Source organism: Syngnathus scovelli, chromosome 3 (genome assembly GCF_024217435.2).
Source record: "Syngnathus scovelli strain Florida chromosome 3, RoL_Ssco_1.2, whole genome shotgun sequence".
Lineage (NCBI taxonomy): Eukaryota > Metazoa > Chordata > Actinopteri > Syngnathiformes > Syngnathidae > Syngnathus > Syngnathus scovelli.
Genome location: NC_090849.1, coordinates 8,807,228 through 8,820,675, shown reverse-complemented (window position 1 = coordinate 8,820,675; position 13,448 = coordinate 8,807,228). Strand labels below are relative to the sequence as shown.

Genomic DNA, 13,448 nt, shown 5'->3' with positions numbered 1-13,448 from the left:
AGGATTTGTTAATTTACTAGAGCGCCCTCGCCCTAGCTGAGCTCAAGATAACTACTTCGAACCAGATCTGACAATTCCTGACGTTAAGGATTAAAGCTGCCTTCACTTTAAAAAGAATTGAACGGCTTTAAAGAATGACTACGATAGGGGAATAAAAACGTTTTAAATTTGTAATTACTGCATATAAAACCATGCTCAACATAGTTACTACTAAATAATTGATAACCGAATTAAGGCTTAAGAAGATATTTAATGAATAAGCAAGCAAAATAATTACAAGTCGAAAAAAAACAAAGAAAACAAGACTCACCCACTCAGAACAAAAGAGGAGACTGAAGGTCTAAAAACCTATTTGGTTGAACAAGTCGAGTGATCAGCTCTCCTTTTGTTGGGTTTACAACATTTATCTGAAATCAATCTCAGAGGCGGTAGGTCTTTTTGGCTTAGCGTTTTCTTCTGCGCAGAAGGACGCACCCCAGACACACACAGCAAGTGTGGCTGAGATCCGCGCTCTTCTCGAGTTTAGCCGTGCCTTTTATTGAGAGAGAAACAATTGGGCAAGTGTACATGAACGGGTAGGTTCCCAGACAGGAAGGACATCTCATTACCACAGAACAAAAGGGATACTCTTATGGACGGGGCAGTATGGACGTCTCATGACCATTAGCTTAACAAAGACGTAATCTTAGTGCCCCTGGGAATACATCGCTGTGCCGTACTTATGACTTCAACTTAAATAAGACCTTTGTCTGCTTCAGCCATCCCATGACAATCTCATGATCTGTACATGTCTAGCTAACTGTGGGGCTTATTGTATAGCGCGGCTAATGACTCCAGTCATAAACCGGCCATATGCCCCCAAGTCATTATCACGAGGCCTGATGGTCACATACTGCGGAGAATCTTGCACACAAAAGTAGATACATAGATTCCAATGATAAAAAGTACCGTATTTTCCGGACTATAAGTCGCTCCGGAGTATAAGTCGCACCAGCCATAAAATGCCCCAAAAACGGAAAAAAAACATATATAAGTCGCTCCGGAGTATAAGTCGCATTTTGGGGGCAATTTATTCCACAAAATCCCACACCAAAAACATTCATGAACGAGCAACAACAGGCTAAACGATAGCAACAACAGGCTAAACGATAGGTATGCTAACGTGACAAACACAAACAAAGAGCTGAGAACGGGCCTGACGTAACATATAGAGTGCTTAAGGACAACTATTACATGAATAACATGTTTATAAAACCATCGGTGTCACTCCAATTCATTAAATAGCAACAACAGGCTAAACGATAGGTATGCTAGCGTGACAAACACAAACAAAGAGCTGAGAACGGGCCTGACGTAACATATGGAGTGATTAAGGACAACTATTACATGAATAACACGTTTATAAAACCATCGGTGTCACTCCAATTCATTAAATCCATCGATTGTTCTTTGTCAACAATGGGTGCGCGCGGCTGAGGGCGCTTGCACTTCAAAATATTCCACAGGCTCATATAACGATAGATAAACTATATTTCAAATAAATATAATATAAGCCAATAATATTATCAAACCATCCGTGAACTTTAAATCCATTAAATCCATCGATCAAATTCCTCGTCCTTTGTCAACATCGTCGCGCGTGCGCCCTGACGTCAGCCTCGTCTTTATTCCACAGATCCAGTATATAACTATATTGTAGCGTTAACAAAGTACAAGGATAGACGTGGGTTTGGTAAACGACTCTTTATTAAACAAATCAAACTTCCAAGCGTGTGGCGGCGTGGACTTCCAGACACGAGAGCTCCATGGCATAGGACCGGGCGTGCATAATGGCCATGTCCGAGCCCCATGCACCGTTCGCGGACAGCCACTCGGCCGAGCGCCGGCCCCCGACTCAGTAGAGTAGGACCGGGCGTGCGTAAAAGCCATAATAGTTTTTCAAACCTTCTATGTCACTCCAAATCCTTAATTCCTTCAAACTATTTGTCCTCCGTGTCACTTAGAAATGATCACCGCTAATGATGCCGGTAGTCCTTACATGGGTACGTTTGTCCTTTATGTAAACAACCGCCGCGCCGTGCCACTGACGTCACTTGAAATAGTAATCCCTTGGTTCATCACGGTTCTCCAAACTTTCTTTCTGCTGCTCAATTACTGTTTTCAGCTGCATATTTTACAACTTGAAGTTTGTAACCTGCAAAATATGAGTTTCTTTTTGGTGCCATTTTTCTTAAGCCCACCCAGTTGATGAGTCACGGCCAACGGTGAAATTTAGAGCGCCCTCATCCAGTTTCGTCTGAAAATATAATTTTTTTCAGATGTAGTTTTTTGTTTTGTTTATTTGGTTGTTTTATCAAAGTCTGCTTTGTCGTCGATTTTTTTTTCATATACTAAGACACACAAAGAGATTGAAATTACGTTCCCACTATCCCTCGGTGAGATAGTACACATATGCATACAAGCAACACAAAAAACCCCAAGAAGGCACAAACAATGAATAAACAAGAGTGTTGAATAAATGATAAATAAACAAATAATAATAAATGATAATAATAAATATAAGAGGAGCAAAAATGGAGCAAGTGTACATACAGCAGACAGTGGACATGGATATGGTGCTTTAAAGTGTTTTCTCTATTTTTTATGTTTTGAATATGTTCAAGATAAAGAAATAAACGCATGTGAAGTGATCAACTATACTAAAAATAACATGGGAAGTGGTCAACTATACTTGTAAGTAAGTGATGTCTTAATGATCAAGTAAAAATTTGTGAAAAAAAAACATATATAAGTCGCTCCTGAGTATAAGTCGCCCCCCCACCCAAACTATGAAAAAAAACGCAACTTATAGTCCGGAAATTACGGTATATTATTTCCAACACCTTTGTTCCAAAATCCGAATTATGTTTAAAAAATAGGAAAGGTTCCGGCCGTGAGGAGCGTAGCCTAAAAAGTAAAATTGGCGACTTCCCCTTTCTGCCCGGAGCGGCTGTCTCCTCTGCCCTTCCTCGAAGCTTAAAATTTGACCAAGTCCAATTCGAAGACTCTGGAAATTCATCTTAGTAGATTTTGGTTCAATCTCAAAAAGAATGAAAAATCCATCGTCGTTCTTTTACTCCGGGCAGCGTCACGGCTAACGCCCTGACTAGGAAGAAGCGCCGCTCTGCATTCGGGCATCATATTTATAGGCTTCTGGCATTACCTCATTGGAATATGTAGATAAAAAGTCAGAATCCCTGCACCTCTGGTTGTCTTGGCAACCCTGCTTCAAGCAGCAACCACTGCGCCCGACAGCCACCGGAGGCAGGTGTTTCCTGTTTTGCTCGTTCTTTCCCTACTAGCCCTTAATGTCTCCTCTCAACTTAATATATTCAGGTATGGATGGAACACCAATGTTAAATACAGGTTGGACAAAACATTGCAACATTAATCACATATATCTTGTCTAATAAAGATCAATCTCAACCCATAATAGTACTTAACATAATAATGGGTTCCTCCAACTTAAACAGAAATATTGATATTGCTCAAGCTGTTACATCTTAAAATTATGGCATAGCAAACTCATATTCCAAAATTGTGCATTGCTACGTGTTTGAACAGGCCGTGTCCTCCTAATTGCTAACAATTTAATTTATTAGATTTGTTAATTTCCATCAGGTCACCCCATGTCAAGCTTTAACACCATCTCCTGGTGAAATTTCGGAACTACTACATGTTTTGGGATAGCCAATGTGCCTGGGCCAAATTCAATACCTAATTTTACACCATCTTGTACCACCATGCCACTTGACATCCCCTCCTTGAATTTCGGGACAGGCAATATAACCCCCTTGCCCTCCTCGACAGTTGGGAGCCACATTGGCATCTCGTCCTCGGGCAAAAACAAAAATAAATTAAAAAATGTAAAAAATTGTCCACAACTTCTCCAGTAGAGGAATCAGGGAGTAGTCCGTCGGGCGGGCTGAAGCAGCCCTTTCCCGCTAGTCACTCCAGGGTCCGATGCAAGCGCTCCACGCGGTCCTGAATGAACACGCCGCCGTGACGGACGCTGATGTCGTCGTCGCTGCCATTGCCATTGTTGTCGATGTTGACATTGTCGGTTCCCTCAGTGATGGCTTGAAGAAGAAGCCGTCACCGGACCAATGTCCAAGGCAAGGTCCTCCGCGCCGAGGGGAGGGTCACACAGCCACGACAGGAGCAGCATCGGGTCCCTCTACTCGGGTGTAGAAGTCTTTGGACACAGGACGATGAGCCAGGCTAACAGCCACACACCGGCTACACTGCCAGTGGGACGTGAAGCATCGTGATCCGTCCAGGTGGCGCCAAGCCATGTGAACCAGAGGCCAGATGGTGCGACAGGATCTCACTCTGTCTCAAAACGAGGACAACCCATGGTCTCGGTGGGCCATGGGACGTCTCGAGTTGCGTTGCTGAACCCATCAGGTCTGAATAGCCACCCAATCTAAGGTGCTCCACTCAGCCTGCTCTCCTTGCTTGACATTAGGGGCAAGCCACTTGAGGACGGCAGGGATGTGAGAAAGCCATAGTTCACCACAACCACCCTTCCAGCCGTCCAGGCAAATTTCGACAGATTCAATTTACTAAGAATTCACCTGGGTGCATTCAAAACACGTACTTGTCTGGAACACATAGACGCACAAGTTTAGAACATAGAACGGTCAATCCCTCCGCGTGGCAGAGGGACTGGCCAGCAGGTGTTTATCGCTCACATTTACTTCCAAAATAAAACACAAAAATAAAATGGAAGTTGCTATTACAAAACCTTTCAACATTACACTTTGACATCCTCTGACAAATGGTTTCCTAGACAGGCTTAAAGGAGCCCTGTTAAGGAGACGTTTCCAATTTAAAAAGGAGGAAGTTGTCATTACTAAATCTTTACAGAATCAATACTCATTCTATCAAATACGTTTTGACACTCTCCTATGCCTTCCTAGACAGGCTCTTTGGAGCCCTGTTAAGGAGACGTCCACAATTTAAAAAGGAGGAAGTTGGGGCCGGGGATGTAAATTCCTCCGGAACTTCCCTTTTTGTTTTTTGCTTTCTTCTCTCAATAACTGCTGAATTCAGTCTTGGGTGACGGGACACACTAGGCCAGGGGTGGGCAAACTTTTTGACTTGCGGGCCGAATTGGGTTCTAAATTTTGACCGGGGGGCGGAACCACGAGCAGAAGTGTAGTAGTGTTTGTGTGAAGTAATATAAACGACCTGTAAAGGTCATTGCATAAAAGGTTTTGGCCTTTAGTAGGTAGTAAAGCATGGATATTCCCAAATAGGTTTTTGAAAACAAATGCATTTATTAACAGCATTAAAAAAAAAACATCCCTAAAAAACTGCTATCAGTGATTCTCATAAAATATGACACTGTTATTATGAATAACAGTCTCCATCACTTCAGTGCCTGCAGGTCAGATTAATGAAAGATGTATGTTTATCTTATGAGATCACATCAAACGGCAAACATTCTGACCAAATATATCATCTTGAAGAATCAGTGAAAGCATACATCCAAATAAAGTAATCAAAACGGCAACACGGTGAGGGGTATCTGAAAATCAGAGCAGAGTTTTAACTCACAAACACCTGGTAACAGAAGTGAGGAAACGGAAAACACTTCCTTAAAGTAAGCCTTAAGAACTTTAAAGGTAAAGATTAGTCACAAACAGGTGGTGCATCAATGCCCTTGAGCATCCTGCATTGTTTGAAAATGAGAATGGTCGCTAGTTTCAATCCCTGCTATTTGTACAGATCATATTCAAAATGCATTTTTTTACAACAAACTTGAAAGCCTCCCCTTCATTTTCAGTGTTCATTTGATGTTGATGTTCATGTGGCTGAACGTCACGTCGCGTACGTCGAGCCAAATTGGCCACTCTTTTTAAACACTCGGCACTCAGTGTCCACCTTGCTTTTCCTTGGGCGACTCAGTTTAATGGAAGGATTCCAGGGGAAGGTTTGTGGGTGGCTTTAGCGTAAAACTGTATCCGAAAACTCGGCGCGCAAATTACAAGAATGCTGTCGTCACAGCCCACGCTCTAAATTCGGCACTGCTACAAATAGAGCGCGAGTGCGCCATTTCCGTACTACTGAGTACGTACACGCACTTGTGAGTGTGCACCGAGCTTTCTGACACGGCTTCCGGTAGTAAATGCGCAGGCGAGTGGTTCCCCATCTACTGGGGAAAAGCAGTCATTGCAGGCAAAATGACCGAAAAAAAAAGTTTAATAATACAATTTATTTAGGGTTGGCGGGCCGGATTAAACGGTCCCGCGGGCCGGATGTGGCCCACGGGCCGTAGTTTGCCCATACCTGCACTAGGCATTGCTGTACCATTGTGCTTGACACTCCCCCTCCTGGAAGATAAACTTCTTCGAACAAGTTTAGTATCCTCAACTTACATTTGCAACTCAAATATAATGTTATATTAGCAAAGTTGGCCGGTGCGTTAAAACTACTAAATTTACCTGTCTAAATTTGCACCATTCTACATCATCGTTGCTGAGGAGTTACCCCCATCAACTCAACATAGCTGAGACAGTCAGCATACTCACTCACTAGTCTCCTATTTGTCTCGCAAAACATCTAGGGACCCGGGGCCGCAGAGGCTCCGGGAGTCGTCAAAGGTCAGTCCATGTCACGTGTCTTGCCTCCGAAGCACCGATGTCGTCTTCCTCCTGGAGGCCTGGGTCTTCACTTCAGACTCCTTCCACTTGACAACGATGCTCACAAATGCTCACACAGTGTTTCATCGTCCCTGTTCCAATAAAAAGAGTCACGTCGCCTAGGGACACAGCCCCATGAGGCTCTTCTCAGCAGGTCCAGGGCCCGACTGACCACTTTTCCGTTCAGTTTCTTTCGTATGATAACCGCACCTTTGCATGCGGCCAAACACACCAAGGCGGGGACAGCTAAATTGTCAGCTGTAATCTGGTTACTTTGGTTACATCTTAGCTCGAATCAGGTCAGCTGGCAATGGTTTCAACTGCTCACCCTCTGGATTATATTCTTCTAGCGTCTTGATCACGCTCACGATTAATGTTGGCGTCGGCTCTTCTCCCAGCTTCCAGCCCTTCATGTCTTGACAAAGAGTCCACAAGCACACCTCTTGTGCTGTCAACTCACATGGGTCCAGCGTCATGCTGGCCCCCATGGCATAGTGCTTGAAAGTCAATCCGTCTGTTCGCTGTCCTCTGTGACCTGTGCCTATACCTGTTACACAATTCACGCAAGGCAGCACGAATTGCACTTTCGGAAATCCAGAGCTCCAGCTTCTCCAACTCCTACCGTGTAGGCACGGCTCCTCCGTGCCCTATGGCTTCATGTACGGCCGTTACCACATTCTTCACGGACTCACATATGGGACCACTTTCCGCGAGGGGTCTTGTCCCATTTCTCAACTCCTACAACTATAATTGTCCTTTCTTTTATTCTTACCCAGCAGGCCCCCTCCTAGGGCCCATCCGGTCTTCCTTTCACACCCCCATAGCCATGTTCATCCCAAACGGCCAGAACGTCTGTGAGGGCTTCTTCACCATAACGACTGTCGGTCATGACCCTCTCGCTTCCTGCGTGTCTGTTCACAACCTTCAACAGTCTTTCCAGCACTGTAGGAGCAACTTCTCTTGCCTGTGCGTCACCAGGCGTTCTTCCCCAACGTCTGTAACTCTTCTTAGGGATGAAGCCCCAATGGGCTTTCAGGTCTCTATCTTTTCTTGAGCCGTCTCTTTTCGCGGTGTCAGCTTCTGCGGGCCTGTCTGCAACTCGTTTCCTTTTGACATCTCATCAGTCTTGTGTGTGTGTGTGTGTGTTGGACACATGCATATGGCTTTCTTTTTGTGGCAATTAGACTGCCTCCACAACTTTTTTTTTTTCTAGCAAATCTTCCTCAGTCACTTTTCAATAATCTCCTGATCGTTTACAGCAAAAACGTTTGCAATTTTGAAGAAAGAAAAAAGAAAAAAAAAGAAACACTTCAAAAATGTTCAGCTTCTTCTAAGTCAACCGGCCTCACATGTCTCACTCAAGGCTGTCGACAGTTCCCTTTTTTCAAGACAGCTGTTTCCTCTCTTTCCTCTCGCAAAGCTTCTGATAACCCACTCACTTCCCCAAAAAGAAAAAAAAAGGATCAACAAAACAACTGCCAATATATTAATCAAAATCCTTGTTGTCTCAACTTTATATAACCTAATCTGTTTTATTTTCCTGTGCAAATACTTGTATAGTCCTGACACAGCCAATCAACTAGTTTCCCTGACTTTAAGATTGAAATGTCCTTATGTCATAATTTTGCTTCATCTAATTTCAGACAGAATGCTCTCTGTCCTAAAAAAAATAAAATCCATTAGGGCTGGACCCTAAATGAGTGTGGACCAGTTTCTGTAAACAACTAATCCCCCCACTTTTTTTTTCTCTCTTACGTTTTGCGGTGCAAACCAGACAAACTACAGTCTCGCAAATTCTTCAGCGCACCATTTTAGCCAATTATATCTCACAACACACAACACCGGAAGACAACATATAAACACACAAGCAACGCAGCGCAAAGGCCATCTTCTCCCCGCTTCAAACACCCCGTGGGAAACACATATTGTCCCTTTAACATTCTCACCGAGCACACTCGGCCCCCACCGGGCAAACGGCCTGCTCTGCTCTTCCTCTTCAGCCTTTTTTTTTTATCCCCTAGTATTCCTTTCCTCAAAAAGCGCACACACTATACAGCGAGGCGCCGCTCCCACGCCAGCTCCACTATGTATTTAGCAAACTCTGGAGGCCAGCTTCGCCACACAAGCCGCCTCCAAAAAGTAGTTGTAGGTTCGAGCTGTCTCCTCTTGAAGCCTTTCCGTGTGCACTCGGAATAGGGACAATACAGCTCTCAGTTACTCAACGGCGCCCTTCGCGTCGTCTCTACTCAGAACACCAATTCGAGAACTACCGCCTCGCTAATTGATGCTCTCAACGGCGGGATGCACTTTCTGCGCTTCAATATACCGCCACGCAAGAAACGTGCCCAATTACCAACCCCTCTAGCAAAAGCACTCTCTTGCATCCTCACTCAAAATCTCCGAGGCGAGGGGCACTGGCCACCGTTACGATGACACAAAACAGTTCTAATCCTTCTGTAGTACAAAAGGTTTGCTTCTAGGAAACTCTATTCCTTAAAGAAACTGTACTTATGTCACTCAAGGCCGTTCTGACATTTGTTTGTATCAGTGAGCGGAATTATGACAGTTTCTGGGAAGAAAAAACTGAAAAAACTCCACAGAGGTTCGTTTTGGAGCTGTGAGAAAAAAAGTTTTTTTTTTTCTAGTAAACCTCTAATCACAACCCCCCTCCTATACGTTGGGCGCCAAAATGTCAAACACACCTCTTTCAATAAGGTGCCCCCGGCTTCCCGGTAACGGGTTTGTCTTAGCCGGGTTCGGAGATTCGTCCGTAATCTAACCACCCGAGTTAAATTAACTCCACCGGAATCAATCTAATTTCTGTACGACGCCAATCCCTCTCAAGTTACCCGAAGCTCGAGCCGAGTAACTCAATTCGAGGCAAGACTTCGAAGTGACCGCATCGTATTGATGGCTCCCCGCTACTGATTGAAGTTTTTATTATGTTACGGATATTTTTAGATGTCTTTGTTAAGACCTCAGGGATTCGTTTGTATAGCGCACCCTAGCACTAGTTTTGCCGAAGTAAATGTTGATATGGGTCCGTTCTACTTGGTCGCTCAAGCAGCGAGCCGACCAACTTGTTTATCCGAAAGAGAATCGAATTAATAAAAGTGTGACCATAATAGCATTTAAGAAGAAAGTTAATGCACTTTACATTATTAATTCTAACTTCTTATACGTAGATCCAGCACTTAACTGTCGGAGTGCTTCAACCCACTCGATCGCTTTAAAAAGAATAATAACTCTCTCAAAACGAATCAAAATGTCCTACTCTAATTAGATTTGCCCTGTAATTAATCTCCGTGAGTCGTCACCTTATCGTGGTGGAGGGGTTTGCGTGCCCCTATGATCCTGGAGCCGTGTTGTCGGGGGCTTCACACCCCTGGTAGTGTCACCCATGGAAAACGGGTCCTAGGTGAGGGGTCAGACAAAGCACGGCTCACCCAAGCCCCTTATGATGAAAAACACAAATGGACTTTGTTTTCCCTCGCCCGGACGCGGGTCACCGGGGCCTCCCTCTGAAGCCAGGCCTGGAGGCGGGGCTCGAAGGCGAGCGTCTGGTGGCCGGGCCTTCGCCCATGGGGCCCGGCCGGGCATAGCCCGAAATGGAAACGTGGGTCCCCCTTCCCATGGGCTCACCACCTGTGGGAGGGGCCGAAGGGGTCGGGTGCAATGTGAGCTGGGCGGCAGCCGAAGGCAGGGACCTTGGCGGTCTGATCCCCGGCTGCAGAAGCTGGCTCTTGGGACATGGAATGTCACCTCTCTGGCTGGAAAGGAGCCCGAGCTGGTGTGCGAGGCAGAAAGATTCCGACTAGATATAGTCGGACTAGCCTCCACGCACAGTTTGGGTTCCGGCACAAGCCCTCTCGAGGGGGGCTGGACTCTCTTCCACTCATGGAGTTGCCCACGGTGAGAGGCGTCGAGCAGGTGTGGGTATACTTATTGCCCCCCGGCTGGGCGCCTGCACATTGGGGTTCACCCCGGTGAACGAGAGGGTAGCCTCCCTCCGCCTTCGGGTGGGGGGACGGGTCCTGACTGTTGTTTGTGTCTATGCACCAAACGGCAGCTCAGAGTACCCACCCTTCTTGGGGTCCCTGGAGGAAGTGCTGCAGAGCGCTCCTTCTGGGGACTCCATCATTCTACTGGGTGACTTCAATGCTCATGTGGGCAATGACAGTGAGACCTAGAAGGGCGTGATTGGGAGGAACGGCCCCCCCGATCTGAACCCGAGCGGTGTTCTATTGTTGGACTTCTGTGCTCGACACGGATTTTCAATAATGAACACCATGTTCAAACATAAGGGTGTCCATGTGTGCACTTGGCACCAGGACACCCTAGGCCGCAGTTCGATGATCGACTTTGTAGTCGTGTCATCGGATTTGCGGCCGCATGTTTTGGACACTCGGGTGAAGAGAGGGGCGGAGCTGTCAACTGATCACCACCTGGTGGTGGGTTGGCTCCAATGGTGGGGGAAGATGCCGGTCCGACCTGGCAGACCCAAACGCTCTGTGAGGGTCTGCTGGGAAAGTCTGGCAGAATCTCCTGTCAGGAAGAGCTTCAACTCCCACCTCCGGCAGAGCTTTTCCCACGTCCCGGGGGAGGCGGGGGACATTGAGTCTGAGTGGACCATGTTCCGCGCCTCCATTGTTGAGGCGGCCGACCGGAGCTGTGGCCGTAAGGTCGTTGGTGCCTGTCGTAGCGGCAATCCCCGAACCTGCTGGTGGACACCGGCGGTAAGGGATGCCGTCAAGCTGAAGAAGGAGTCCTATCGGGCCGTTTTGGCCTGCGGGACTCCGGAGGCAGCTGACAGGTACCGGATGGCCAAGCGGAACGCGGCTTCGGCGGTTGCTGAGGCAAAAACCCGGGCGTGGGAGGAGTTTGGTGAGGCCATGGAGAATGACTTTCGGACGGCTTCGAGGAAATCCGGCGTCTCAGGAGGGGGAAGCAGTGCAACGTCAACGCTGTTTACAGTGGGGATGGCGTGCTGCTGATCTCGACTCGGGACGTCGTGAGTCGGTGGGTAGAATACTTCGAAGACCTCCTCAATTCCACCTACACGCCTTCCATTGAGGAAGCAGGGCCTGGAGACTCTGAGGCGGATTCTCCAATCTCTGGGGTCGATTGGCAGACTGGGGTGGTGGTTCCCCTCTTTAAGAAGGGGGACCGGAGGGTGTGTTCCAATTACAGGGGAATCACACTCCTCAGCCTCCCTGGTAAGGTCTATTCAGGGGTGCTGGAGAGGAGGGTCCGTCGGGAGGTCGAACCTCGGATTCAGGAGGAGCAGTGTGGCTTTCGTCCTGGCCGTGGAACAGTGGACCAGCTCTACACCCTCGGCAGGATCCTCGAGGGTGCATGGGAGTTCGCCCAACCAGTCCACGTGTGTTTTGTGGAGTTGGAGAAGGCGTTCGACCGTGTCCCTCGGGAGGTTCTGTGGAGGGTGCTCCGGGAGTACGGGGTGCCGAGCCAACTGATAAGGGCGGTTCGGTCCCTGTATCACCGATGCCAGAGTCTGGTCCGCATTTCCGGCAGTAAGTCGGTTTCGTTCCCAGTGAGGGTTGGACTCCGCCAAGGCTGCCCTTTGTCACCGATTCTGTTCATAATTTTTATGGACAGAATTTCTAGGCGCAGCCGAGGCGTTGAGGGGGTCCGGTTTGGGGACCTCAGCATCGCGTCTCTGCTTTTTGCAGATGACGTGGTGCTGTTGGCTTCTTCAGGCCGCGATCTCCAGCTCTCGCTGGAACGGTTCGCAGCCGAGTGTGAAGCGGTCGGGATGAGGGTCAGCACCTCCAAATCCGAGTCCATGGTCCTCGATCGGAAAAGGGTGGAATGCCCTCTCCGGATCGGGGATGAGATCCTTCCCCAAGTGGAGGAGTTCAAGTATCTTGGAGTCTTGTTCACGAGTGAGGGGAGGATGGAGCGTGAGATCGACAGGCGGATCGGTGCAGCGTCGGCAGTAATGCGGACCCTGTACCGGTCCGTTGTGGTGAAGAGAGAGCTGAGCCAAAAGGCAAAGCTCTCAATTTACCGGTCGATTTACGCTCCTACCCTCATCTATGGTCACGAGCTATGGGTCGTGACCGAAAGAACGAGATCTCGGATACAAGCGGCCGAAATGAGTTTTCTCCGCAGGATGTCCGGGCTCTCCCTTAGAGATAGGGTGAGAAGCTCGGTCATCCGGGAGAGACTCGGAGTAGAGTCGCTACTCCTCCACGTTGAGAGGAGCCAGATGAGGTGGCTCGGGCATCTTATCAGGATGCCTCCTGGACGGCTCCCTGGGGAGGTGTTCCGGGCATGTCCCACCGGTAGGAGACGCCGGGGACGACCCAGGACGCGCTGGAGAGACTATGTCTCTCAGCTGGCCTGGGAACGCCTTGGGATCCCCCGGGATGAGCTGGATGAAGTGGCTGGGGAGAGGGAAGTCTGGGAGTCCCTCCTAAAGCTGCTGCCCCCGCGACCCGACCCCGGATAAGCGGAAGAAGATGGATGGATGGATGGAAGTCTATTTTTCGATCGTGTCTTATTTAACTTTTCACGCGGCCCGACAAAGTTAGAAACGGGCCTGCGCCCGACGGACAAAAAAAAAAAAAAACTTTTATCCGTCACCAACTCAAATAATCTGATTTAACCACCGTCGTTATTTTATTTAGAGGAAGTAAATTTTCAAACGAATTAACATTTAACGAAATTCACTCTTCCTTTAAATAATTACGAAGGCTATCTAACTCTCTAACATGTACGGAGTGACTTTTTACGCGGCCC

At 47.5% G+C, this 13,448-nt stretch overlaps 1 protein-coding gene and 1 long non-coding RNA gene across 3 annotated transcripts in view; one reads left to right on the top strand and one right to left on the bottom strand.

Annotated features, from left to right (window-relative positions):
* The window catches only part of LOC125965777 (patatin-like phospholipase domain-containing protein 7), a 32,389-nt gene that overhangs the window by 2,582 nt on the left and 16,359 nt on the right, over positions 1-13,448 (top strand). The window lies entirely within an intron of this gene.
* The window catches only part of LOC137840146 (uncharacterized), a 47,634-nt gene that overhangs the window by 33,077 nt on the left and 1,109 nt on the right, over positions 1-13,448 (bottom strand). The window lies entirely within an intron of this gene.